The sequence below is a fragment of the Mustela lutreola genome, chromosome 16 (genome assembly GCF_030435805.1).
Source record: "Mustela lutreola isolate mMusLut2 chromosome 16, mMusLut2.pri, whole genome shotgun sequence".
Lineage (NCBI taxonomy): Eukaryota > Metazoa > Chordata > Mammalia > Carnivora > Mustelidae > Mustela > Mustela lutreola.
The window spans coordinates 38,166,518-38,193,352 of NC_081305.1; the positions used below are offsets into that span (position 1 = coordinate 38,166,518).

A 26,835-nucleotide genomic window follows, 5' to 3' on the forward strand; every position below is an offset into this window, starting at 1 on the left:
TGCATCTATTCAATGTTGATAACTCTAAAGACATGTCTATTTTAATTAAACCAAAAAACTTAAACAACAAACTTAAATTAACTTTAATACCAAACATTTTCTCAGATTACATGAACCTGAGAAGTATTTGGGTTAGTTTCTATTCTATGTCCGAGAATGCTATGAATCCTTAATTCATGTGAGTGTTTAATTCTCTTCAATCTAATTAAATAGGTCTCTTTCACACATTGATTTTAGTAACACCATCCAGAGGTAGAAAACATCACTCATCCACAACATAGATACATGGAAAGACACATACACGCAAACATATAGGCAGACAAAAGAGGCCTTACAGCTTCCACTTTAAAATTACCACTATGGGGATGCCTGGGTGGCTCTGTCGGTTAAGTGTCTGCCTTTGGTTCAGGTCATGATCTCAGGGTCTTGGAATCAAGTCCTGCATTGGGCTCCTTGCTCAGTGGGGAGCCTACTTCCCCCATTACCACTCTCCCTGCTTGTGCTCACTCTCTCTCTCAGACAAATAAATAAATAAAATCTTTTAAAAAAAATAAAATTACTACTATGAATCACATGCACCAATACAAGATTTACTAGTGGTTGACTCTAAGTTGTTTCTCTGGTAGGTGTAATAAGTTAAGCTTACCTGCTCAGATGGCTAAATCTTTTAACTAATAATATTTGTAGAGAAGACACTTAAAATATTTTCCTCTCCCTCAGTTTTAAATGACCTTTCCCTCTGGGTAGATAACTTCATTTTAGCTCAGGAGAGGAGGCCTAAAATGATTTCTATCAGGGTCTGAATATCAGCTTTCAATCTGGTCAACTTTTGACTACAGACCTACTTAAAACACCTTTTCTTTTCCTTTTTTTTTTTTTTTTTAAAGTTTATTTATTTGACAGACAGAGATCACAAGTAGGCAGAGAGGCAGGCAGAGAGAGAGAGAGAGGAGGAAGCAGGCTCCCTGCCAAGCAGAGAGCCCGATGTGGGGCCCAATCCCAGGACCCTGGGATCATGACCTGAGCCAAAGGCAGAGGCTTTAACACACTGAACCACCCAGGCGCCCCTTAAAACTCCTTTTAAATATCTTGCCAGGTTTTAGCTGGAAACAGTAAATATTTCCAGCAGTATTGAACAATCCCATGGACTTGAGACGATCCCAGAGAGGATGCAAAAGAGAATTCATTTTTCCCTCTCTGCTGGGCACTATAGGGAGATACGTGGGGGAATTCTAGTAAGAAATCTCACCCTTCACTGACTTCCTCCACCTTTCCCAGGATCACCTCGGTAGGCTCTGGTATCTGCCAGAATTTGCCAATGTTCTTCAACAATTATATTTTGGCTTCCCTTTTCTGTTTAAGGGAACTATGTAGCAGTCTACCAGAAAACCCCTCAGGATCCTGTCAACTCTAGGAGAAGCCCATATGGGAAACATCTCTGAGGGTAGATGTGAAAGCGTCTGCAAAACCACACGTGGTGGACTTCTCTTTGTGGTCTTGTGGTGTCTTTGGGGTGGGAGGATGGTTTACACAGAGGATTACTAGAACGAGGACTCAAAGGAGGGTAAGAGGGTACAGTAGGACTGACGACAATCTTGTTTTAGTTCCCCCCTAGTGTCTTTAAATGTTCTACAACGAATCTTTCAGTGAAGTTATTTTAGAATTTTTAAAGGTTTTTGGAGGCTTCTGCATGTAATGAAAATAGGTACCCCATTATGTTTGTTTGATTTCAGAGCCCTTGCTTTCAAGGGCACGTCTAAAGTGATCTTACCTAATTGGCATGCTCCCTATAATGGCCATTATAATGACAGGTCATTTTTAATAAGTTTTGTCTTTCTTTTAAATAAATATTTACAGCTTCCAGAACCATAGCTCTTAGACATAAAATAGGCAGGTGTGTTGGAGGTGGTACACTCAAGTCTTTGGAATTTAAGGATCCCATTTTTATTATTACTTATTTATTTTTTCAGTTAAGCCTTTAGGTCTCTAAAGACCTGAAGTTTAGGAGCCAAACTAAACCCCAAAAGGAATGTGGCTCTATGGTTGGGGATTGTGTGGTATTTTACAATATACCTCATTGCATGAGAATTTTCTTGAGTTTGGTGGATGACCTAGTGTCAATATAACCCATTCCATGGCCAGCTTATCCTAACATGGTAGTCTTTGGGTTAGGTGATGAGCCCTCTAACAGCCTGTAAATGTTTGACCCATGTCCACCAACTTTGCAGTCACTTTTGAAATTCCCATTAGCAACAACTTTAGTAACACAAAACAAGACAAATAACCATGTGCACCTTAAGGTATCACCAGTATCCAAGAGATGTTGCTGTGCTTTGACCAAGAGAAGACTCTGTGCATGTCACTGGTGATTTCTGTGGAGTGTGGGACTAGAGAAAGGACTGAACCAGGAGGTTCCAAAAATGAATAGTGTGGACTGGACTGTTTTCCAAAATGGGAATTATAGATTAGAAAGCCAACTAGATCAGGAACTCAGCACAAAGAAGGCAGAGCCCAGAACTAAGAGGAACTAACCCATAGCCCTAGGAAATGATGAGAAGGACAAATGCTCAAAAGAGTTCACAGGATTATGCCTGTGTTTCTCATTGTCCCTGAAGCCATTGGAAGTCCCCTTCAGTCCCACTGCTGCCACCAAATCTGTTAAAAAATGAATTCGGCTGAGTATTAAAGATCTTATTGGCTTTTTAAATGATGAATGAGTCAGGTGGCATCCCATCTAGGACACGGAAAGGAGCTCCGAAGAACTCAACAAAATGAGAGACTTTTATAGGCAGAAGGAAGCAGAGACAATAAAATAGTAGATTAACTCTTCTTTCTTTGGGGGACAGAGGCAGATTACCTCACTAGTCCTGCCAGGAAATTCTAGATTGACTGGTTTAAGATTTATTCTTGGAGGAAGTTGAAACTTCAATTAGGTTAAGTATTAAGTTTGGTTTTCTTCTGTGGAACTTTGCACACGTGACTCCATTTTGGGCCTGTTCTCTCTCTCTCTCTCTTTCTCTTTCTTTTAGAGATGGGGGGCAGAAAGAGAAGAAGAGAGAGAATCTTAACCAGGCTCCAAACTCAGCATGGAGCCAGACACGGGGGTTAGTCCCACAACCCTGAGATTATGACCTGAGCCAAAATCAGGAGTCAGATGTTTAACCACATGAACCACCCAGGTGCCCCAAGACTGCTGCCTCTTTTTTTAAAACAGAGGCTCGAGAACAAAAGCAAGACACAGAACTGCTTATAGAGAATGATTCAAAATTTGTTAAAAAGAAAAAAAAAGAAAGAAAATGATATGTAAAGAAAAATGCTTGGAAGGAAATACACAAAAAGCTAACAGGGTGACATTAAGGGGGGTATAATAATTTTCTTTGTATTTTTCCATGTTTCTAATTATTCTTTATGTGAATCAAGATTTACTTTCTATAAGAGAATATAACATTGATTCTTAAAAGTTGCAATTAGTTTCTAGAGCTGACAACACATTTTAAGTAGGGATGTTCATATATTCATTCATTCATTAACTCACTCAATTAATCAATAAAGTTTTTTAAAAAGTACCTGGTACATAGTATGAGTTACTTAAGTATTAGAGCAAAATTCTTGATTAGTTCCAGCAAAACTCTCTTATACCCCATACTGTGCCAGGGGCTAGACTAGGCCTGAGGTCTAGCAATGGAGGAGGCTTGATGTTTGTCTTCTGGATGCTCCTAGCTTGGGGGTGGGGAGGGGGCATCCCACAAGCAGAGTCTTAGATGGCACACCTTAAGTGGGCTGCTATAACCTTGGGAGGTCCAAGGATTGGGACTCTCAGAGTTGGAGGAGGGCTGGATAAGCTGGATGGATGTAACTATGTCTCACATGCTTACCAAAATGAATTAATTTGTCCCCAGTCACTAGTGTGGCTTCATATTTGCCTGCCTATACCCCTAGATGCCATCCCCCCAATTTCGACTCTGCTAGTTGACTGCCCACGCACAGACTGCAGGATACCCTGGAAGATTCTAGAACCATGGGTGTCAGTGCAGATACAGTCTGCCAGAGATTCTCTCAGGGATTTAAGCGTGCCACCCGTGAACTACTGACATTGTCCCCAAATGGCATGATCTGATTCAGCTTGGTCTCTTGGAGCCTGGCACTTCCAACATACATGTGACACTTAGCACATTCCCCTCCTCTCATCTTCCTTCTCGGATTCCCCAAGATCCTTAAGACTTAACTTTTAACCTAGACACCTTTGATGGAATCAGGATTTAAAATACAACGTCTATAGTGATGTTATTTCCCAGGCCAACCTCCTAGCCCCCCGGCTCGCTGCTCAGTCTGACTTCCGCGGTTTGTGTCCTGGGCAGACCCAAGGGAAGCTCACTCAGAATTCTGAAGGTTGGCTAGAATCAAGGGAATTTTTTATTATTATTATTATTTTTTTTGCCTTAACTTGGTCATTCTCATTTGTTCCCCAGTTGTTTCCTTGCAGATGGTGATAAACCTCAGTATTCCCCAGGGAAGCCCTGGGGAATCATTCTTGTCAATTCTGTCTGACTTATATGGACCAGTCCCCATCCAGGATCCAAAAAGTAACTATACAATATTCTGGACAACTACATTTTCCCAACATTTGGCCCCTTTTGTTTCTAGTGGCAAACAAGGTAATATTAGGTCTTTTGGGAACTTTGAAGAAGTAGGGATCAAGTCACAGCTGTGTGTTGTATGGTGAATATATGTATAACCTGAATGAGAATAATAAAGGCATTGAGGACATCTTGTGAAAATTAGCTCTTGCCTTCCCACTGGTAGTTTTATTTCATAACCTGATATTTTGTTTTAATTTGCAGTCTTAGAAGTCCCCCAAATTTAGGGATTATGGGCTATCTAACTGATAGCTCTCCTGTGCAGTTAAACACAGCACAAGCCACATTCAGGCCAGGAAGTCCACTAGCTTAATGGATCCCTACTCCTGTAAACCTCACTCAACGTGACCATAACTGTTGCAGATAGGAGCAAGGCCCAAAGCTGACACTCAGTGTTTGCCCAGTATATTCCAGCTCGGCAGTCTTGCAAAGGAGCTAGAATGCAGAGTTGTTAACTGTATTTGACAGCGCTCAGCAGATTTTCTTGGCTTTTGACTAATTTATACAAAGATACCACGAAGTCATCCAGGTTGATCTTACTTTAAACTATATGACTGAGGTAGGAAAATTGCAATTATTAATAAATTACCATTCATTTGTTCTTTCAGAATATGACCAGTCACTTGACAAAAGATGGCTATGGAGAGGCCTCGAATAACTATCTGTCCCAATGCAGTAAATCAGATTTAAGTCACCAAAATTCTATTTACAAACATGGGGTGGGGTGGGGAGACAGAGCTATTATGCAAAGCAAGGCACACCTGTAGCTTTAAGAGAATTCCAGCAAGTTCGCTGGCTGCTTTCTTGCTGGGAAGAGCATCAGCACCCCTGCTTTTGCCAGCCCTTCTCCCCCGCCCCACACACCTTACTTCGGCCTTGCTTATGAGTTTTATGATCCCTGGTCCAGGTATTCCTTGTTTTTGTTAGGTATTGAGTGTATCAGGCCTCATTCTGTGGCAAATGACAGAAAACCCAAAACATAGGGAATTCAGGTAACAACAGGAATTTTCCAGGTCACAGAAAGGAAAGCTGCCGGGAAGGGGCTGGTTACAGGTGTGGCTGGATGCAGGGCTTAACACAAGCAGGCTCATTTCTCCATTTCCGCTCTGCTTTCTGCTGCGTGGGCATCATCCCCAGCCCTCCTTGGTGGCCTCTGCCAGTTCTCTTCTCTGCGCTCCTGGCGTGAGCCTGGGGACCGGACCACAGCTGTCCTGCTACTCAACCACTCCACTGGTGTCTATTTACAAAGAAAATACAAACTTCACTGTGATTGGACCAGCTTAGGTAACATTTCTATTCCCGAACCAATTACAGTGTTCAGAGAGCTAGGATGCACTAATTTGGCTGGGACCTGCAGCAGGAGCCCCACCCTGATGTCTTCGGGCTTAGGGAGCAAAGGCAGGCTCTCCTGCTAGGATAAGGGTTTGATCTGCGAGGACAAACAGATGTTGCCATGTTGACTTCCTCCCTCTGTTGAAAGACCAGAAGAGGTGTAAGATTTTGGGGGCTGGGTGGAGAACAGGACCCCAGGTCTTTAAAAGAATGCTTTTAAGGGGATGCTGGAGGAGGTGAAGACAGCCCGGCTGGCTTCTCTATGGCCAAGGACCAATAGTTCATGGCAGAATGGCCATGTATTTCAGATTCTTCTCCATTTCTCTTTTTTCGGGAATTACCTCTCCCACCTCTAAAGGCATACCTCTGAACCCACTTTCCCTGGAGTCTTTGAAGGCTCATTCACCCTGAGGTGTCCACTGCTGAGAAGGCTGCTCTGTCTCCTCCAGGAGAGAGATGCCTGACCTCAGCAGTGGAGAAAACCGTTTAGGGAGGGGAAGGAAACCTCATGGTTGAACCCCCGGCAGGCTTTCCCCCGGAGTTAAGAAAAGCTCGTGCTGGGTGGTGATGACCTTCTGAGCCACTTGAAATTGAGAAGCAGGGACTCTCCGTGAGAATCCAGATGGGGGCCATGAAAGTGTCCAAACCAACTTCCCACTGAACAGATGGTCCTCTACATATCTCTTAGCATCTTCCTTCTGCTTGAAGAGGGTGGACCTGAAGGAGGCTATTCCCAATCTCCCAGAGCCACTGACGCTCTGTGATCATAGGACTTTACACATCATTGGAGGGTATCTTTATAAGGGGGGGAAACTGAGGTCTGGGGCCAGAGGACTTGGTTCTGGTCTACCCCTCCACTCCCGAGCCCAAGCAGCCCCACTGGATGCTTTTGCCTATGCTTCAGTCTTTGGGTTGCAGGCAGTGGCCATGCCAATGGCTAGTTTTTTAACCTATTGATATCACAAGAAAAGTTACGAGGAAGAGAATAGCATGGGGGTGGGGGGAGTAATATAGAAACAAACCAAAACAAGTACTGCTGCCACAGGAAGCACAATTCTAAAGCAGTAGTTGGGTAATATTTTATGAATCAGTCCCTTTTGATCATTTAAAGACAGAGGTCAGAACCAATCTATTTTGTGGGAGAAGTATTACTTTCAAAGGAGGCAGGCACAGAGGTGCTGATATAATCCAACATGGTAGAGCTTCTAAGGCCCTTGCTTCTGAGCTGGTAGAGGAGTCACCAAAGAACTCAACTTTTATCCATTGACCATCATCCAACTAACTCAGACTCACCCCAATGACTTCCATCCTTTTCAAGAAGGCAGAAAGCAGGTGTCATCTTGGAGAAGAAACGGCAGAGGGGAAAGCCTGGGACAGAGTATCCTGGGGGAGGGGAGGAGTGGCTGTCCAGCGAGAGGGCTGTGAGGATTGGTGATTGCAGAACTCCTGGGTGCAGGGTGGAGCCCTGGGGGGTGGGGGGTGTCTCTGCTTGAACTCCAGCCACGGGGGTCCAGTCCTGGCCAGGCCAGTCCCTGACACTGAGAAGTACTCCAGAGTCTGAGAAGAAGGAAAGGGAGTCAGTGAGGAGAAGCCTTCCGGGCAGCACCGGAGCTAGAGGATAAGGGTAGAGAGGCACAGAAATTCTGGAGAAGGGGGAAAGGATCAAAGAGCCACAGGCTGCGGATGTGGCCACTAACCTCTATGAAGGAACTCCTCTGCTTTAGGTAGGCGTCAGGTTTCGGTCTCCGCAAGATTCCAAGCCTTTGGTCAGTGGCCAGCGCCCCTTGCATCGCACCTTGACTCCCACCCCCAAGGAGCTCTGTTGCCCAGGAAGGTTTGCATCACCCCAAGGCAGCCAGCACGAGTCCTCGGGGAACGCAGAGCGCACGGGCGCCGACAGGGGGCGCCGGCGAACCCCCCGCTGGAATCCTCCGCCGGGCTCAGGCCATGGGGCGCGGCCTCCAGGTGCTGGGCGGTCGTTGCCTGGTCGGCTCAGGGCAGCTGAGCCGCACAAAATCTCTGCGGCCTCGAGCTGCGGGCGGTGCGCACCAGCCGAGGTCCCCCACGTTGCCTGGAGCGCGGCCCTCCTGAGAAGAACGGCCTTGGAAGGCCGCGGGCACCTCGGGCCTGGAAGATGCGCCCTGGCCAGGAGGCCAGCCCTCGGGCCCAAACCCATGGGCATTGCCACGTGCCCGAGGACAGTGCCAGGACCCCAGGCTCGGCTCCCTCCCTCCCATGGCCCTTGCAGGGCCGGCGGCTCGAGGGTTAAAAGGCGACTGCCACCCCCATTCTCTTGGGGAGAAAGTGCCTTTTCTCCAAGTCCATATGGCCACTTCCTTTCGACCTGCTCGGCCCTGCTCGCCTCTTTGTCCGAGCTGTCACTTATAAAGAATCACTTGACTTACAATAACAGGTTCAAAAGACGACAGAGTATAATCAGTTGATCCACGAAGAATTGAAATAAAGAACACCCCACTGCTCTGGCTATCATTCCCATAGAGATAGTGATATCATTGATGTGATTGCGATGCTAATTTCTATACAAGAAAAAAAAAACCCTTGTATTTTGGAATTTGTTCAAAGAGAATTTCAGACACATCGGATTGGAAAATGCGAACTGAATTCCTAAACTTTTGGGGGGTAGGCAGGTTTGTTTTTTTTTTTTTTTTTTTAACACCATTACAAAGATTTCAGTGGACTTTAAGAATCCCATAGAACTAGCTGGTTGGGGGAAACACCGTTTTCTCCCTCCCCAAAATCCTGGGCCGAGAGAGACAGACAGATAGATGATAGACAGATAAGGATCGAGAATGCCCTGGGTTTTCAGGACAGAGCCCAAGGGTGCAGGCAGCGGTGACCAGGCCGGGCGTCCACTGAGGTCAGGCCTGGGGAGCCGGATAACAGGCAGCGAGGTGCCAAGGCCAGGTGCCAGGGGCAGCGGGGTCCCGTCTGTACCAGAGCTTCTAGTCCAGCCGCTGACTGACTGCTCCTCTTAGCGTGGAGTTTTCTGTACCTAACCCCACTCTTTCACTGGTTCTCTGCCACTGCCAGTCTCCTTCCACAGGATGGAGTGGGGGGTGGGCGGGTGGGGGAGTGGGGAGTGGAGAGGCTGTGCCCTGCTTTTTCTTTATCTTTGCTTTTTATGTATTGTGGTGCCCTGGTTTAAAACCCACCAGTCATCTTAGGGGAACTCAGATCAGGCAGGCTAGAACAAGTCTTACCTGAATCAATGTTTTAAGTGTCCCTGTGGCTTGGCGTTTGAATAATCAATCTGTCTCCAATGCTTCTTAATCATGCACAACACAGGCCTTTCTCTCTCACTCTCTCTCTCTTTCTCTCTCTCTCCCCCCTCCCTTCCTCCCTCCCTCTCTCCTCCATTATTTGTCAACTCTTTTGGATCCTGTCTTTCTGCTATTAACATGCCCCAATGTCACATGCAAGTCTTTTCTTTAAAACAAGCTCCTCATTGGTGTATCTGGATACTTCTTTTATTATTATTACTGAATTTTTTTTTCCCATAATGACACCAGGATCATTATATAATCCCATAACAAAGAGGCTTTTGAGGCACCAGCTTTTGTCAACTCTAGGACAGAGAATCCATAATTGCATTATTCAGCTTTTTCCCCCTTCTTTCCCCCTCTTCCTTGCTTCACAGAATCCCAACCTCCAGCATCACTCACATCTCCACCTTGTTACCTCGCCTTACATTATTTACCAAAGCGGATGCCTTGAGGACCAGCATTTGCAAAGTTCCCTTAAAAAAGTTATTTTGTTTGATAATTAAGTCCTGGAGCCCACCGCGTGATGATTATTCTGGACCCATAAGGCAGAGAACCTGCGTGACGTTTTTCTCGAAGTTTAATTACCGTATGCTAATTTCCTTGCCTACTACGTGATTAATTAAAATCATATTTTCATAATCATTTGGCACTAGTATTGTTTTAGAATTATCATGATCTTCTAAATAGTGTCTGTAAATAAAGTCGCCTCTAATGGCAGGCGCGGGAGGCGAGGCTGAGGACCTCTTCGTGTTTGTATCCCGGCGATTGGCAACATAACTGCCTTATTTACATTAAATACGCCACAAGGTTACAGCGCGGATCAACGTCATTTGATCGCTGATGACTCCCTTAAACGCCCGGGCTGTGACTGATTCTCCGCGTCCCGCTGTCCACCGAGATTCACCCGGGAGTTTTTTTTTTTTTTTTTTTTCCCCCAGAAAAGAAACAGACTTTAAATAGTTTCAGGAGCAGGTAAGAATTAAGCTTTTTCCTCTCCCCCTTTCCGTCTCTCTCTCCTCTCCCTCTGTGGCAATCTCTCTCTCCCTCTCGGCTGGATAAAAAATTCTTTAGTCAAAGGCAGGAATGCAAAGTAGTGACAAGCGAAGGGGCTGATATATGTCTCAGTAACGAGTCTGACAATCAGAATGTAGCTCTTGGAGAATAGATAGATTTTAATAAGTGTGTTTACATGAGCTCAAGGTCAGAAGCAAGCTGCGCTGTGTTAAATGGTTTCTTAGTTGCTAGACAGAGAGAAAAAATGGACGATCACACACCATTCTTTGTAGATTATTATATCAAGGGTTCAGTCTCTGGCTCATCAAAGCTAAATGCCGCAAGACCTATCTAGTTGCTGTGAATTATGCCAGGGCGACAATGGAGAGCGTTTTTAATGGTACAATGCATTTCACCTACCAGATAGGGGGAGGCCGAGCCGGGGATGGGGATGTCTGCTGGGGCTGGGTGATGAGTATCAATGAACGGGGCGATTCTGAAAAGAGGCAGATGAAAATCGAGCCCGCCCTGCCCCGGCTGGGCTGGGAACAGTTCACAGGGCTCTGCCGAGTGGGCGAGCGAGGCGCGCGAGCAGGGCGCCCGTCCCCCCTCAGCCCCGGAAAATGATCAAGTCAATCATGTGGACATGTTTCATTATTCATTGAACACAATCTTTTACAACGCTCCGTTTACGTGCCCGAGTTTGCTCCCGACGCCCGCGTTTCAATGTTTAAGGTAAGGAAAACAAAGGTGGGGGGGATCGCGGGGCGCGGCGCGGTGGGGGTGGGGGCGGGGGGGGCGCGACGGGTGGGGGGGGCCGGCGTCCGGGAGGTGGCAAAGTGAGTTTGGACTCTTGGCGTGGCCCCCCCGTCCCCTCCCCCTCCCCATCTCGGCGAGGCCTGCCGCCGGGCTCCTTCTCGCCCCATCGCGATTAAAAAATACGGTCTAATTAAATATCCGTGGCTGTGACGTTGGCGAGAGAAGCTGTCAGCGGGGGGAAAAAAGAGGAAGAAACCGAGAAAGCGGCGGCGGCCGGGCATCGAATGGCGCTAGAGAACTTCGGCGGCGAGCGGGACCCGCGCCTGGGCCGCCGCCTCCCCCGCCCGCGGTCCCGGGACCGTTACTTTGAAAAGGAGTCGCCGGGCCGCGAGCCGCGGGCGCGAGCCGGACCCCGCGCCCAGCTCCGGGCCCAGCCCGCGTCCCCCCAACCCGCGCGCGGCCCGCGCGCCGCTCTCAGGCCCCGGGAAACTTTCAAAAGGGTCTGGGGGGTGGGGGGAGTCGTCTGGAGAGGGGGAGGCTGGAGCCGCGGAAACTTCTGCTCAAGTGACTTTCCCCATTTTCTCTTCTGCCTGAGACTCGGGCGCTCCTCGCTCCCTTTCTCCCTTCGCCGCTCGCTGCGGGATTCCGGCCCCGCCGCCGGTGGGGAGAGAGGCTAATTTGTAATCATTTTTTTTTTTTTCCCCTTAATCAAAGTTAGCTGATGCTTACAGTGTGTCAAACTTGCGGGCGCCAAGGGCCTCTGAGACCTGCCATTTTGTGTTTTCATTGGCCTCCTGTGGCCCGGGAGCCGGGCGAGGCCGAGGCCGGGGGCTCCGCAGGGCCGGGGTGCCAGGGTCCGAACCCGCGACCCTAGAAAAAGGCCTTGATGCCTGCCAGCGCAGGCGGCGTCTGCAGCACCTGCCCCGGCCCAGCCCAGGCTCTGGGGCCAAGCCGGGGGCCAAAGATACAAATAAAGAAAGAAATAAGTAACAGGTTTATGGAGGGAATTGAGCCGGCCAGCCCTGGGCTGGAGAAATGAGGCCAATGGGAGTGAGGGAGTGCAGGAGTGGGGGCTCTGGAAGGCGGAGGAAATGCAGGGCTGGGGGCGTTTGGGAACAGTGCAGTTTGGGGGAACTGATCCACTAGCCCAGATGTATGGCTGGGGGGGGGGGGGGAGAATGATCTTTGCTGATAAACCTTTTCTGTTTGCTTCAAGACATTATTTTTTGAAGATCAAGAATTGAGGAAAACAGTCGTAGGCGGGACCGGGATGTATTTTAGGCAAAAAAAAAAAAGGGGGGGGGGAGCTTTTCTTTGATGATGAGTAGGAAAGTGTCCAGATCTCGACGCGCCCATCTGTTGCAGTTTTGCAAATAATTTAAAATATAGATATCCCTATATAGATGGGTGTACGTGAAGCGGAAGGTGGAAACGCAGGCGCCGGAGAAGTTAGAAAGAAAGAAAAGGGGATGCGGGGCAGAGAGAGATCTGTCCCCACCCCCTCTCTTCTTAACTCTTCTGAGGAAACTCCAGCAGGGCTTTCTTTGGGGACAGGTGGAAAGTTGCCCCCCCTTCACTTCGGTATTGTGAGCGTTCCTACTGTCCGCCTCTTGGCGAACGTGGACACAGCCCCCGATCTTTTGGGGGGTTGGGTAGGGGCGGCGGGGCAGTGGCGAGGAGCAGGGGGCCGAGGAGGGGCAGGGCGGGGTCCCAGCCCCGCGCGCCGGTCGCAGCCGCGGCTGGGTTTTGTTTGCCGGATATTGTTATGTCTAACGAGTGCCTCACAGGAGACGTGATTTGTCAGCCGCCTTCGTTTTCACTTTAGCAGAAAATACGGCGGCTGCGCGGCGTCCTGGCCTGCGGGGCTGGGCGCCGGGTGCGTGCGGGGGCGCGGGTGGGGGCGCCGGTGCGCGCGCGGGTGGGAGCGGGCGGCCGGCCGGGCACCGGCCAGGGGCAGTGGACCGGGCGGGGTGAGTGCGCGCGCGGTGCCGGCCTCCCGTTCCTCCTGCGCCTTCTCCCGGCAGTCGCCGCCGCCGCCGCCGTGCAGTTTAGCAGAAATCCGACAGGGGCCGCGTTTGCTGAGCGCATCCGGCCGCCGGGCAGCCCGAGCGGGCCGCCGGGCCCGGCTGGCCGGTGTAGACGCGAGGAGGGGGTCGGGGCGGGGGTGGTGGGGGGAGCGGGCAGGCGGGGAGGGGCACGGGAAGCGAGCTTGGCCTGAGCGCTCGCCGCCCCCTGGTCTGCGGTGTCCCGGGTGTCTCTGGCGAGTTGGGCAGCCCCTGGAGCCCTGGCCTTGGCGCCCCCGCCCCCAGCCAGGGCTTAGGTGAACTTGGGGTGGGGTGAGCGTGCGTGCGTGCGTGTGTGGGTATGGGGGGGTGCAGGCTGGGAACGCACTGTTTTCTTTCCCCGTTTGATATTAGCAACTGGGTTTTTACTTTAAGACCGGCTTTGCTCACTGCTGGGGTTGGGAGGGGGCGATCTTTTCCCATCACTCACATCTTTGTTCATTGTTCACTGAGTGGAAGGCAGGCGACTTAAAGAGACGAAAGAGAGGAAAAACGGGGGGAGGGAGGGAAAGAGGAAAAAGAGGGGGAGCAAGAAGAGGGAAGGACGAGAGGCGTGGGGAAAAGCGCCCCCGCCCTCGCCCGGGTCGGACTGGACGGTGAAACAGTAAACCCGCGGACGGAGGGTCGCCGGGAAAGTGGACATTACCGCTTTAATTAACTTCGAGATGCTCCGGCGGCGGGACCTGGCGTAGCCGTGACGCGCCCGCATAAATCTGCCCGGCCCGGGGCTGCTCCGAGAACTCGTACAGTAGCCGCGTCAGATCCAGAGCGCGCCTCCCAGTCCGGAGCCTATTTGCATAATTGGATCTTTTTTTTTTTTTTTTTCCCCCTCCTTCTTCCTCCCTGAAACTTGTTTGAAAACCCAAGTGAACACCGCGACGACCTGCACGCTCCAAAGCGAGTGCCAAGTAAGTGCCCTGCCGTGGCCTCGGCGCGCCCCGGGGTTAGCGCGCAAAGCCGGCCAGTGAGGTGCCCGGAGCCGCGCGCTGCCGGCGGGCCTGGGCTTCGGGAGGCTCGCCGGCGGGAGGACTGACTGCGGCCGCGGGCTCCGGGGCTCCCGGCTGGCAGCTCGCAGAACTTTTTCTTCTCTGTCTCCCGACTTCTCGGGCCAGGTGAGATGTTTGGGCCACGCATGTACCTGTAGCGAGACTCCGGAGGCGACCTCTGGGGCGCGGCGGAGTTGGGCATCTCGGGTCCCGGGCTAGTAGTCGGTCCCCGCCGCCGCCGTGGAGGGCAGAGCTGCGAGCGAGCGAGCGAGCGGGGCCGGCTGCTCTTCGCGCCGCGGATGCAGCTCGTTCGCCAAATGCCTCCCCCATTATTCTAAGGTTTGTGATTCTGGCTATGTGTATGTGTCTCTGTGTGAATGTGATCGGCTGTGCTTTAAAAAGAAAAGCAGCCAAAACAAGAGCAGGAAGGGCTTCTCCCTTCGTTTGCCTCCCCATCTCCCCAGCATCGTTTATTTCTGCTGCTCAGAGGAGAGAGTGCAGAGCTTTCCTGCTAGACAGGGTCACCGAGAGATTGACAGTTCTGTTGGAAATGCCATAAATGCTAGAGCCAAAATGGAGCTGCGTTAATAAAATACCAACCCTTGCCTGTCGAGGAAAGTGGTTTTATAGTATTTTAAATTTTATGAAAAATACATAATATATTATTAGTATTATTTACAGTGTTCAGAACCTGGGGGAAAGTCCAATAGCTGGGGAGAAAACTGTAACCCTAGTTCCTGTTTGCCTAGGAACTTGCTGGGGGCTGGGCCCACCACCCTGCCTGGAAGGGGTAGGGACTCAGCTTGCAGCCTGGGGAGTCACAGGGGGGCGCCCCTGGCAGCCCTCTGGCCTCTGCTTGAGGAGAGCCTAGGGCTTCTGGCTGAAGGCTGCTTTAGTTATGATGTCATTCTGATAGCAGAGTGCAAATGTCTCCTGATTCCACCATTAACCGCCTGGCTGATTTGCTTGGTAATGATAGCACTGACGTCCAGCGCCTTGACAAATACAGGCCTGCAGAGCCCTAGGAATTAACTTTTCCCCCCACTGAGGAGGGAGCGAGCTGCCAGAAGTCTCACCACTGGGCCCCTGCCTTTGAACTTTGTCCTGTCTCAGTCCAGACACTGACATGGACGATGGGCCCCTGGACCGAGAGACCCCTGTTGTCCTATAGTTTGGAAAACTTTTAGAAGGGTTTCATTTCTGGAACTCCTCTCATCTGGCAAAACTTGAGTCCAGTTGTCTGGACTTGAGTCCAGGATCTGATGGATGGTGGGGACCCCAGGTAGCTCTGGGGCCACTGCATGGAAGAGGGGATTGTGACATCTGCTTCTTACCTTCAGTCTCTTAACTGTGACTCGATGTTAATATCACTGCAAGTAAACCGGATTTAGTGTGGATTTTTAAATAGTGTACAATGATTTAAGATTTCTTTTGATTTACTGTTCAAATGAAATTTGCATAAATGTGATGAAAATGAACTTAACATCTGGGCATATGAAAAAAGGTTAGTACCTCATATGTCATCTGCAGAGAAAGTCTCTAAAATGCTTTCACCCTAAACTGGGTTCAGGGAGACAGTTCCTGGAGACATAAATGCTAATTATGGAAAACCTGGAGAAAGCGCTTTCGATAAATTTGCATTCTCTTGGACCACTGCTCTGAAAACCCATCTTGTTCTGTGCCTGGAGTGCTTCACTTCTGAGCAGGCTTGAGATCCTCACCACTCAGCAAGTTAACTGCTGGCTGGGGCTATCTTCACGGAAGACTTGGGGCAGGCAGGGAGCGACAGTCACACTGCTCTGATCTGGGCCGAGCCGGAGGCCAGTAACTCCTATGATGGGAGGGGACAGGGAGGTGGCCGGATGTGCAGCCCTACTAACCAGAGTTACCCTTTGGGTCCAAAAGGCAATGCTGAGATGTAGAACCACGGCCTGCTGAGCCCCGAAAAGCTGAGCGATTAGGCTGTCTGCCCTGCCTTAGGTAACTAAAGAAATTTCCATCAGTGCAGACCTATAAAATCCACAAGCCCATTCAAATGAACTCTGAACTCCATCGTACTTTTTTGAGCAAGACAAGCTTATCTGAAGCATAAGGAAATCAGAGTTAAACAGCTTTCCCCAGACGTGGCTGCCTTTTGCTCAAAAGTTGGCTATGAATGGCACAGGTGTTTTTAAAGTGCCTTGAATGGAGGGAAAGAAAGACAGCAGTGATGCACATGAGAATATAGATGAACTTTTTTTTTTTTTTTTTTAAAGAAGAGGATCATAAAAGAAGAAAGCAAATAGATTTATTTTTCCAGTTTGAATGAGGACAATTATAGCTTTTTAACATCTTTGGATTTAGTGTTTTTAATAAGCCTTTTAAGTAAGCTGAAATATCAGCTTGCATTTTGTCCTCAGCATTATTTAAAGTGAGACTTGACGCAAGTTTAACAAGAGAAGTGAGCTTTGTCCAGGTCAACTTTTGTCCGTGCTGAGGACAAAAGTCCCAGAACATCTCCTCCATAACCTAGAGCAGGTGATGGCTTAGCCCTGCTTTTTCCTGTCTCTGGGGAGGCCTTAGATTTGGGCTGGAGGGACACTTGTGGTCAGGTGGCCTTCTCAGGCTGTGCAGTTCAGATCGTGAGGTCTGAAAGCAAGGCACAAGTTCACTGGCATTGGAGAGACTCTATTCTGCTAATAAGGACTCATGAGCAGGGGGCTTTCCCTGTGAAACCATACCTGCCCTTCACACTGGCATGCTCCTTCCAGGATGCACCGTGGCATGACTTTGGAGAAACAGGGAAAGAAGCAGTCCCAGGGCAAGTCAGGGGGGTGGTGGTGGGCAGGCTCTGCCTGGCTTGTGGGGCTCACTGTGTGTTCTCACTGGTTGAGCAGTACCTGGTTGGGAGTTGTTGGGAGAGAGGCCTTTTGTCAAGGAGACTCAGGTCTAGACTGTCTGGGCCACCTTGGAAGAACTGAATGTCCTCAGAGGGGTAAGGAGCCGAGCTAAGCTCGGGGGTCCTACGTGCAGGCAGGTCGAGGTCTTCCATCGTGGTGATGCTGGTGTGTGTACGTGTGTGTGTGTGCATACTTGTGTGTGCTTGCACATGTGATTCTATGTGTGTGTATGGGTTGGGCAGGGTGCTGCCTGCTTCAATCACCTACACCAGGATGGTCTCCTTCTTGCCCACAACTGTATCAGGGCATATTAGTGAGTTTGTGAGTGTATGTGTGCAGCAGAGGGAAACATAGGTGCTCGGGATACAGATCCTGGGCAAGGCAGGCCACTTTGTCTAGATTCCTCACCTAACCCATTTTTTTCCCCATATGAGGGCAGACATAGATGGACGTCATCTCAGGAAGGTGGACTACTAACCAGCCACCCAGCTGGGTCTCTGCAGTGCCTGGGGGCTGGCACGGGAGGCCTTCCCGCATAGTTTATGCCATCCACGGGCTTCTGTTGACTTTCTGCAATGGACCTTCATTGTGCAGAGATCAGCGCTGGTCTTAGCTGGGTCCGTTGGCTGCTTGAGGATCCCTACCCACCCACTTTGACTTTTCCAAAATCATTGTAGGTCTTTGGTCTTTTTCTTATACTGGAGTTTTGCAACAGCAAAGGACATACAAACTACATTCCTAGTTTCCGGGTCAGGTTTATCTGCCTAAAAAGAGACAAGAGTCAGAGTAAGGCCTTGGGTGCAGTTCACTAGACTAACCCGAGCATTGATTTCTGAGACCAGGGCTTCTCCGCAGTGGCCCTGTGGGCATTACCCACTTGTGGGAGTCTGTCCTGTGCATTGTAGGGTGCTTAGATGCCAGAAGCACCTTCCAGTTGTGACCATGAGACATTTCCCTAGACATTTCCATGTGTCCCCTGGGGGGAGATGAGGCTCCTTTCCCAGGACTTCCACATGCCAGGCCTTGTCCTGGCCATCCCCAGGAGCATGGGGAGATTTTACACTCAGCCCAGGCTGGTGGGAGACAGAAATACCCCCATACCCTGAGATAGCAGGAAGTTGGGCCCTGCCTCAAACGGGGAGCAGACCTAGGGGACCCAAGAAGAAGGAGGACTGGCGTAGTGGAATAATCATGAGTGGACAGTGTCTGGAGCGAATGTGTGGGGCTCCACTCTGTTTTTACATAGGCTATACCCTGAACCTGGCCCTGGGGGTGAGAATTTTGGTTCTGGGTCTTCTGACTGCCATATGCAAACCAAGAAGTGGAAAGGTCTTGGTCTCAGGGTTGAGGCTGGGCATCCTCCTGGCAGGATGAGGATAGTGGGTTTTTGTTTTTTTTGAACATTTACTATGAGGTAGGCATGGGTTTTCAGGACTTTCCTCATTTAGTCCTTGCACTCTCTCAATGAGAGCTGCTACTGTGTTTGTCCGCAGTCTCAGGAAGGGAACCTCAGGCAGGGAGGGGGGTGGGCAGTGGCTCTAGGAATGGACAGGATTCAGCCCTCCACTGCGGCTGAGCTTTTCCCCTTCTTGGAGGCGCGCTCCTGGCCAGACCCCTGAGGTTTCCTCACTGCCCCCAAGAAGCTTGTTCGATGCCTTTTGACACCAGGCTAGGGGGCTTTATGGGCAGGTAGAGAAGGTTCTGGCCGGCCAAAACAAGGCTTCTTTCTTCCAGGGGTGGGCCCCTCCAGGTAGGCAGCGGCAGGAACACCACGAAGCTGCTTTGAGGGCATTAAGAGATGCCGGAAGGAGAACCAGTTTGTAGGGTTTTCACCCCTCTTCTAACCTACCCGTTCTTACTCTCTGGCTTCACAATGAGAAAATTAAGTGCCATTTTGACACGGGAAAAATGATCACCGTAGGCTTGCACTGACATTAACCTGCAAGTTTTCTATCAATGCATTATAGCTTTGATTACCTGAGCTGTGTTTAGTGGGGTCTTTCATTACCGAGGTAGGCTTGGCTCTTGCTTCTCTCTCTCCCTGCTGGTCCTCCAGCACCGGAGCCTGGTCTGCCAGCTCCCCCTGGCTTCACTCTACCTTTTCCATCCATCCGGGACCATCAGCCTCCTTCGTGATTTTTTTTTTTTTTTTTAGCTTTTTGTTGTTTTGTTATCTAATTACACATGCACAAGAACTCCTAACTCAGGGTGAAGTAAGCTCTGTTTCGATTGTAAAAGCCAACCCATAGAGTGCCTCAAATCGAGATTAATCCCAGAAATGCCCATTCAGCCCTAATCATAATGATGTTCTCACTTGCACATCTGAGGTTCCCACATAATTCCTACAGATTTGGATGAGATTTGGACTCGTGGAAGGGTTCGGTTGTCGGGCCTTAGGGGGTTTTCTGTAGGTCAGTAAACATTGATGCTTACTGTATTCTGTCGTTTCTGGGCACCTGAGGAGGGAGGGTCTGGGGCCTGTCCACGTACTTGTGCCAAGGGCCAGAGCGTCAGCACCTGTGATGGCGGTCCGTGGTCAGGCCTTGCCTCCTGCCTTCTGCACCTTGGGCCCATTATCGTCTTGAGTTCTTTTAACAGCCCAGTGAAGGGCATCGCTCAGCAGTTTGGGCAGACTGGGAACTGTGACACTTGTTGAAGCCACCAGGCTTCACCAAGGCCAACAGAGGATTAGAAGCCAGCAGGATCAGCCTGGGAGATGGGGCTGTGCCCCTGGCCTGCGCTCCTGCCTCCACATACAGCTCTCGGCATGAACAATGGCAAAATCATCCTTTCCTGGGCCTATTCAACTGGTCTTTCACGTGGAAGTTCAAAATGTACCCTCAGACCTGCGACTTGGAGAACACACGTATTGTTGTAAATTCGTTTTCAAGAGGAAGAAAATATTTGGAAACTGTATCAGCTAAACTATCAGCTACAGAGAAGCAAACAGATCCCAGAACGTGTTCATATTGTATATAAATTTTAATCTCTTCGAATAGCTCCATGATTTAATTTTACCTTTCAAAATATCTAAAAACATTTCTTCCTGGATCGAGAAAAAAGTGGCACACAGATTTTTTTTTTGTTTTGTTTTTGTTCCTTAAGATAAAAAAATCTAATTCTCTTTTAAATTCTATTAAAGTCAAGTCAGGCAAAGCCTTCCAAATTATTACAGAAAGGCTGTCATTTCTGTGAAGCCCATTGAAGGGGGTGGGACATCTTATTGAAATTACAGCTAAAGCGCTTTAATTATTTTGCTTCCTCGGCCAGGGCTCCCAGTTTGGGGGTTGTAATCTGCGGATGCCAAGTGGCTATTTCAGCAGCCTTGAATCTGTACGGAGCGGAGAGCATCTCACTGATGAAACATGGCTGAACGTGCTAATTACACTCCGTACAGGCTTCTCGCAGCAGCCGAGAAACTTTATGCACGAGCGTTCCCCCTCACCCCCCAGAGAAGGTCAGCGCCGGTGGGCGGCAACCCAGCTCGGAGAGCCGGAGAGGAGTTCAAAAGGTGGAAAAGTGTAGTGTGGGAACTCGGGGAGGAAGCAAAGCCACCACATGCTGCCGACATGAAAGGATTTAATCTGCACAGCCCGAAACCTCCTCTGATGGTGGAGGGCCGCCTCCGGGCCGGTCCTCGAGGCCACTCCTCTCCCTGAGCCCTGCCCAGCCACTCCGGACTTGGACCTGGAGCTCCGGAGCCCTCAGAAGCCACAGGCGGGCCTTGAGCTCCCACGGACTTCAGATGCTCCATTTCTTAAGCAAAACGCCAGACACTCTGTCTGCAGTTTTTTTTTTTTCTGAGATCACTGACTTGACAACTTAATATCTGTTTTCTGTGTGTTTTTTGTTTTGTTTTGTTTCAACCCCCCCCCCCCTTTCTTTTCAGCTGTGTCACCCTCTGCACACATATTCTGGAAGTATGTTGGGAGAGCTTTTGTTAAAGTTTGCTGGTGGGTGGTGTACGGGAATTTAGTTCCATTTAAATTTCTCATCCAGCCTATTCTGGAAGCAAAAGAAATAACAGACAAGATGATGCAAACATTCCCATCATCAGCATATGTGTTGATTAAGGCTGTAGGGTAGCCAGGGCCTCTGCACCGACTGCTGCCGCCCCAAGGAAGACACAGTGGTTTTCTTAAGTGCGTGACTTAAACGATGGACTCATCCAGGGGCTGGTCATCTGATAGGCATTTCCCGTGACAATGCTTCTGTGACGTAAGAAGTGGTGATCCGGCATGTCTTTGGGGGGAAGCGTATGCTGGGCCTGTTGGTATGTTTACTCTGTGGTGATGGCTGTCTGGTGAGGTCAAGTAATATATTCCAGATATCCGAGTAGGTACCATTTTCCCAAGCCTTCCCAGAAGACCTGGCCGCATTTTGACATAGGGCCCTTTCCATACGAGCTACTTGAACCTCACGTTTCCTCCTCATGTCTCCATCTCCAGCAGCTGACAGGAGCTAGACCTGTGTGTGTGTGTGTGTGAGATGTTCTTTTTTTTTTTTTTTTCCCCTCAGGCCCTGCTTGCCGTGCACTGCTCCGGTGAAAAGTACCAGGCCCATGTGTGGGCCTTGGGGACAACAGGGGGTTTGCTGTTAAGAAAACTTTTGCATGATAATATTGCCGAGATAGAAATCATGTAATTTTTGTGTGTGATCTCCAAATACCACCTTCAATAAAATAATTTGCTCATTGATCTAAAGAATGAGTGGTTTCCAGCTGCTTCGTTCCTCAGGACAGACTTTCGAGTTGGGCTTTGCCTCTGTGACTCACTGCAGGTTGAGGCTGGCCTCCCGTGGAGGTCATTGTGAAAGGGGCCAGGTGGCCTGAGGAGGCTGGGGGGTAGGGATGCTTATTTCTCTAGGACTCAGAGGACTGAGCAGAATCGAATGCAAAATTCTAATATGGTAGTTAGTGCTTGCTCACCACCATCATCTTGAAGGCAGGCAAATCGAATCATTGCTGGACTGGGGAGCCAAGGGCACCCTCCTTTTGTTAATCTCTATCATGGGCCAACCGTTAACCCTTAGATTAACTCAAGGAAACTTCGTGTGTTTTCCCACTTGCTTCTGAAGGAGGTGAGCCTAAAGAGGGAATTCTTTATGTGCGTTTTTATTTGCTAATTAGACGTTTTTGGAAGAGTTGCATAGTGCATGCGTTGCTTGGTGTATCAATATCTATAGGTTAGTTTTTTTTGCATGATTTAATTTTTAGAGATGCTCCCGTCCTCGCTCCATGATGAAGATGTTTAGTTCATGGAACTGGAAACATCAAGTCTGTAAATGAGGAAGAGCTGGAAAGCATTTTTGTGTTTGTTTGTTTTGTTTTTAAGCCGTGTGACAAAGTGATACAGGGCTTAGAGCCAGTCAGATGGGGCCAGGTTTGCTTCCCACTCCTCCACCTGTGAGCTCCCTGTGAGCAGGACATTTCTGTCCTTAAACCTCAGTTTTCACATCAGTAGAATTGGACTAATTCTTCCCCCCTAATTGAGTCATCAGGATTAAAAGAAGAAATGATTAATTAATGAGTCCCGAGAGCAGCTCTTCAACAAATGGCCAGCTACTCTTCATGCTTGTTTTATACATTTTGTTAAAAATTTTAGAAAGGGAAACCCCACCAGAAACTGTGGGCATCAGTCATTTGCATAGCCTGGCGCAGAAGTGTCTTTCCCTCCTTTGTTTCCCTGGCTGGCCTTTGGAGTTATTTACCCAGGGATCAATAAGTATCAGCTGATTGATTTCCTATATGTTTCAGAAGATGCATTTTAAAGGGTCAGTTGAGTTCATGGAGGGGGAAGGGGGTGGGGGTGGGGTTTAAGTCTTCACTAAACAAACATGCTCACTCCAATCCATGAAACGTTAGCACCATGTTTCCAGGCTGCACACACATGTGCACACACACACACGTACACAAACACACACACACGCATACACATGCATACACACGTCTGCATGCATACCTTTGTGGGCACACACAAGCAACCCTACAGGTTCCTGGGATCTTGGTGGGAATGTAATGGACGTTTCTTTTCATTCTTGCCCTGGACCAAAGCCAAAGACCCCAAGGAAGGATTGCCATTCATTCATTCATTCATTCATTCATTTGTTCGTTCATTCATTCTTTTAAAAAATATGTATTAAGTGCATTCTGTGTCTTAGGCACGTTGGGCGCCGTGAACAAGAACAGAATCACTTTGGAGCTGTTGTATCAAGACAAAAGTGATAGTGAAGGCAGTGTTGATGATTTCTAAGGTGCCGGGTTCCAGGGTAAACACAGACACAGACACATACACACACACGGGCACACAGGTATGTGTGTATGTGTGTGTTAGAGACTCAGCTGATTTGCGTCCAGGCATACAATCACATGCTGATTTCAAGGGACCCTCATACTTAAGCATGAACGATAAAATTGCATTGAACTTGTGGCCGTTGCATACAAGATGGGTCACCCACAAGAGAGGTGGGGAGTTGAACGCAGCTCCTTTACATGTTCCCTCTGGCGAAAAGGTGGAGTTTGTGTTGGCTTGCCCTCACTAGAAGAGATCCCAAAATTGTGACAAAAGGAAAATGCCAGCCATCCTTAGAAAGTGAAGAATACCCTAGTGATGTAATATTAAAAAGCAAAATCCCATCTTCCTGGGGGAAATTTGAAACCAAGATCAGATCCTATAAATAAACTGCTAGCATTTATCAAGTGCTTATTACATAGGTGGCCTTGGCCTTAAAATACAAAGTATCATTTAATTTATTCCTTCCAACCTCCTCTGCCATGGGATGGAGACAGTGAAGCCTGGCCTATGCATGGGGGTACACTTGTCCAGTGTCGTGCAATTGGTTGATGGTGACGCTGTGTTCTCTGAATGGCCCTTGGGCCTGTGATATGTGGGCCACCTCTACCCTTTGGACTGGGACTCTTGGTGCCTGGCCTGAACCTCCTCTTGAGATGGGATTTTCAGGAAGAGATACAGCAGTTGGAAAATCAAGTCTTGCGAGACCAACAGACTTGTTTTAGTTGCAAAGATTCTACCATACTCATTCCTTGGTCCCTGATAGGTGAGACTTGTTCTGATCATTTCTGAGCATAGGAATCATGTCTTCTCGAGGTGAAGGAGTAGATAGATGGTGGGAGCAAAAAGCCCCCGGGGGGCTGATTTCCTGTCACCCTTGCTTCTTCATGTCACTCAGCAGTGTCACCAAGCTCTGTGGTTGATTCTCTCAGACTCATTCATCCTACAGATATTCAGCTCCCCTCCACCCCCCAGCTAGGTACTGGGGACCTGGCATCCATACTTCGTGACTTGAGAGAGACACAAGTATATTTCCTATTTCAACTGTCACCACGAAGACTCTGCAGGAAGAGGACAGGAAGGGGGCTCCTTTTCAACTAGATGGCTGGCAGTGTTTTTGAAGGACCAAGGGCAAGAAGGAGCCAGTAAAGAAAAGGGTAGAGCAAATGTCCAGGCAGAGGGGACAGCAGGTGCAATGCCCCTAAATTTAGAAGGATCTGGGTGGCTTGAGGAGAATAAAGAAGCCCAGGGTAGCTGGAACCGGGTGTGTATTGATCCCCAGAGAATGGCGCAGTCTTCTTTCTTATTTTTTTTTTTTTAAGATTTTATTTATTTATTTGACAGACAGAGATCACAAGTAGGCAGAGAGGCAGAGAGAGAAGGGGAAGCAGGCTCCCCGCTGAGCTGAGAGCCCTATGTAGGGCTCAGTCCCAGGACCCTGAGATCATGACCTGAGCCGAAGGCAGAGGCTTAACCCACTGAGCCACCAGGCGCCGCAGTCTTCCTTCTTTGTACGGGAGGAAGTCTCCCACTTGGGCTGATCTTCCTCCTGGGGGCAGTCCACTGGCTTCTGTGGCCTCTTCTGCCATCCAAAGCTGATATCTTCCTTCTAGGTGGTCTCCCTCTGTGGCCGTCTACCTATTCTTCTTCCTATGTGAACCCTCATTCATTCATTCTATATATATCCGCTGAGCAGCTGCGCTATGCCAGGCACATAGAAAATAAAGTTAGCTGAAAAGATAAAGAATTATACCACACTCCCACCTTCTAGTTTCCGTTGAGATTTGCAAGTGGTTCTTTGGTTCCTGGCTGCAGCTCTGCTCCCTCTCCCCGACCTCGTCCTTCGGGGTGTCCCCCGACTAGACAGTTCTCTTGTGCTTAGTTTGGTTATACCTGTTCACACTTCATGCACTCCGAGGAGGGAGGTCGCATTGGAGTTTGGCAACAGCAGCTCCAAGTTCCTGTTTCCTTGCGTGGCTGTGGGAGTTTGAAGCATTCCCTTCCATCCCCTCTCATCCGGTTTAAGGAGTACGGTACCTCCGCCAGGTGGCGGGAGGTGTGCGGAGCACGTAGTGCAGGGGTGAGGAGAACGCACCCCCGAGCGGGCCTCCTGCCCACGCAGGGACACCTTGACTTTGTATTTGATTCAGGTGTCCCGCTGTGTGAGGAAGTTCTCACCCTCCAAGCCCTTGCTGCGGGTCCGGAACATCTTCCCCTTCCAGGGAAGCTGGTTACTTGCTTCTGTCACCTGTAGGTCCAAAGAAGGCGTTTGCCATTGAACTGGAAAGTACGCATTTACATCTCAAGCCTGGCCCTCTTGATTCTTTATTTCTGTGATTACAACAGCAACTTTGAATGTAATTTAATTGAAAATTTTGGTGGAAAATGAAGTGTGGCTCTTTGGATACTGAAATTTTTTTCCCCTTCATCATTTGGTTTTAAATGATTAAGTAAATTTCATTAAATAACAGTAAACATTCCAAATGGTCTTGCATACATATCGTATTTCACATCATTGTAACTTCGATGTAAAATATTAAAATGTAAATGACTCAGGAGAAAAATTATGGAAACAAATGCGTGACTTTTATTACACTTTCAGAAAAGTTGCTTAAATATTTGCCCTTCCTTAACCAAAAATCTATCATAAATTAAGAGAACAAGTATTTATGGACACTATAAAAAAATAATCCTGTAGAATAGAGGAACAGAACTTGGTAAACAGTGTTTCCCCTAATTTTACCTGTTCAATTCTAAATACATGTTGGCGGTTGTCCACTCGTCAATTTGGTTATTGTCAAGTAAGCTATGTAAGTGTGACTATAATTATTTTAATTTCTAAGCCTTAGTTGGAATGATATTTTTAACCAAGTATATAAATATAGATCTACATTTATATATTTTATGAAATAGGAACCAACAATTTTTTCTTTTCCTCTTAAGAAATATTTCAGTCTATAGTAAAAATTGTCTGAGAAGCATTTGGTATTTTATTTTAGTCTCTATCACGACTTTCCATGTGATTGTTCTATATTAATCTTGAAAAGTGACATGAGATTCCTTTTCCATAATAAATAGAAAATAATGTAATAATAACAAATGATAACGCTAATGGGAAAAATTATATTTTTCTCCAACTAAGAGAAGAGTGCCAACAATAGGTAGGATAAAATAAAATCAATATTTTGACAGTGCTCTATTATGTCTGGCTCATTAGTTTGGAGAAAAATTCTCTCTTCAATCCTAAATCACAAATTGTCAACAAATAGTAGTTTTAACATCTACTCTCATTCCAGCTCAGTTAATGCTTCACAAGTTATTTTTGGAGGAAAATGATTTTTGATTCTGCAGATGTATAGAGATCGCATTGTGTAGGTTTTTGTTTTAGGGAACAATGAAAAAGTTTTGCCATGCAATTTGTATTCAAGGGACTGTTTGTGGCAAATTCCGGTTGAGCACAATATTATATGGTTTTTCATGTACAGGAATGTATACAGGTGCATATCCGTATATGAATGTGTATGTATATGTATGCATATGTGTGTATATATATACTTATCCTGTTTTATTACACACGCACACACACACACTCTTAATGGCCGTGTTCATTCA

The 26,835-nt window shown here is 48.3% G+C and overlaps 1 protein-coding gene across 9 annotated transcripts in view; it reads left to right on the forward strand.

The window, feature by feature from the left end:
- Positions 1–9,997: 9,997 nt before the first annotated feature.
- The window catches only part of ZNF536 (zinc finger protein 536), a 424,829-nt gene continuing 407,991 nt past the window's right edge, over positions 9,998–26,835 (forward strand). For 2 of the 9 annotated variants that reach the window (XM_059152135.1, XM_059152143.1), the window contains exon 1: positions 10,468–10,981. The gene's annotated coding sequence lies outside the window, so the exon portion shown is untranslated. The other 7 variants (XM_059152137.1, XM_059152142.1, XM_059152136.1 and 4 more) reach the window with 6 other exon arrangements.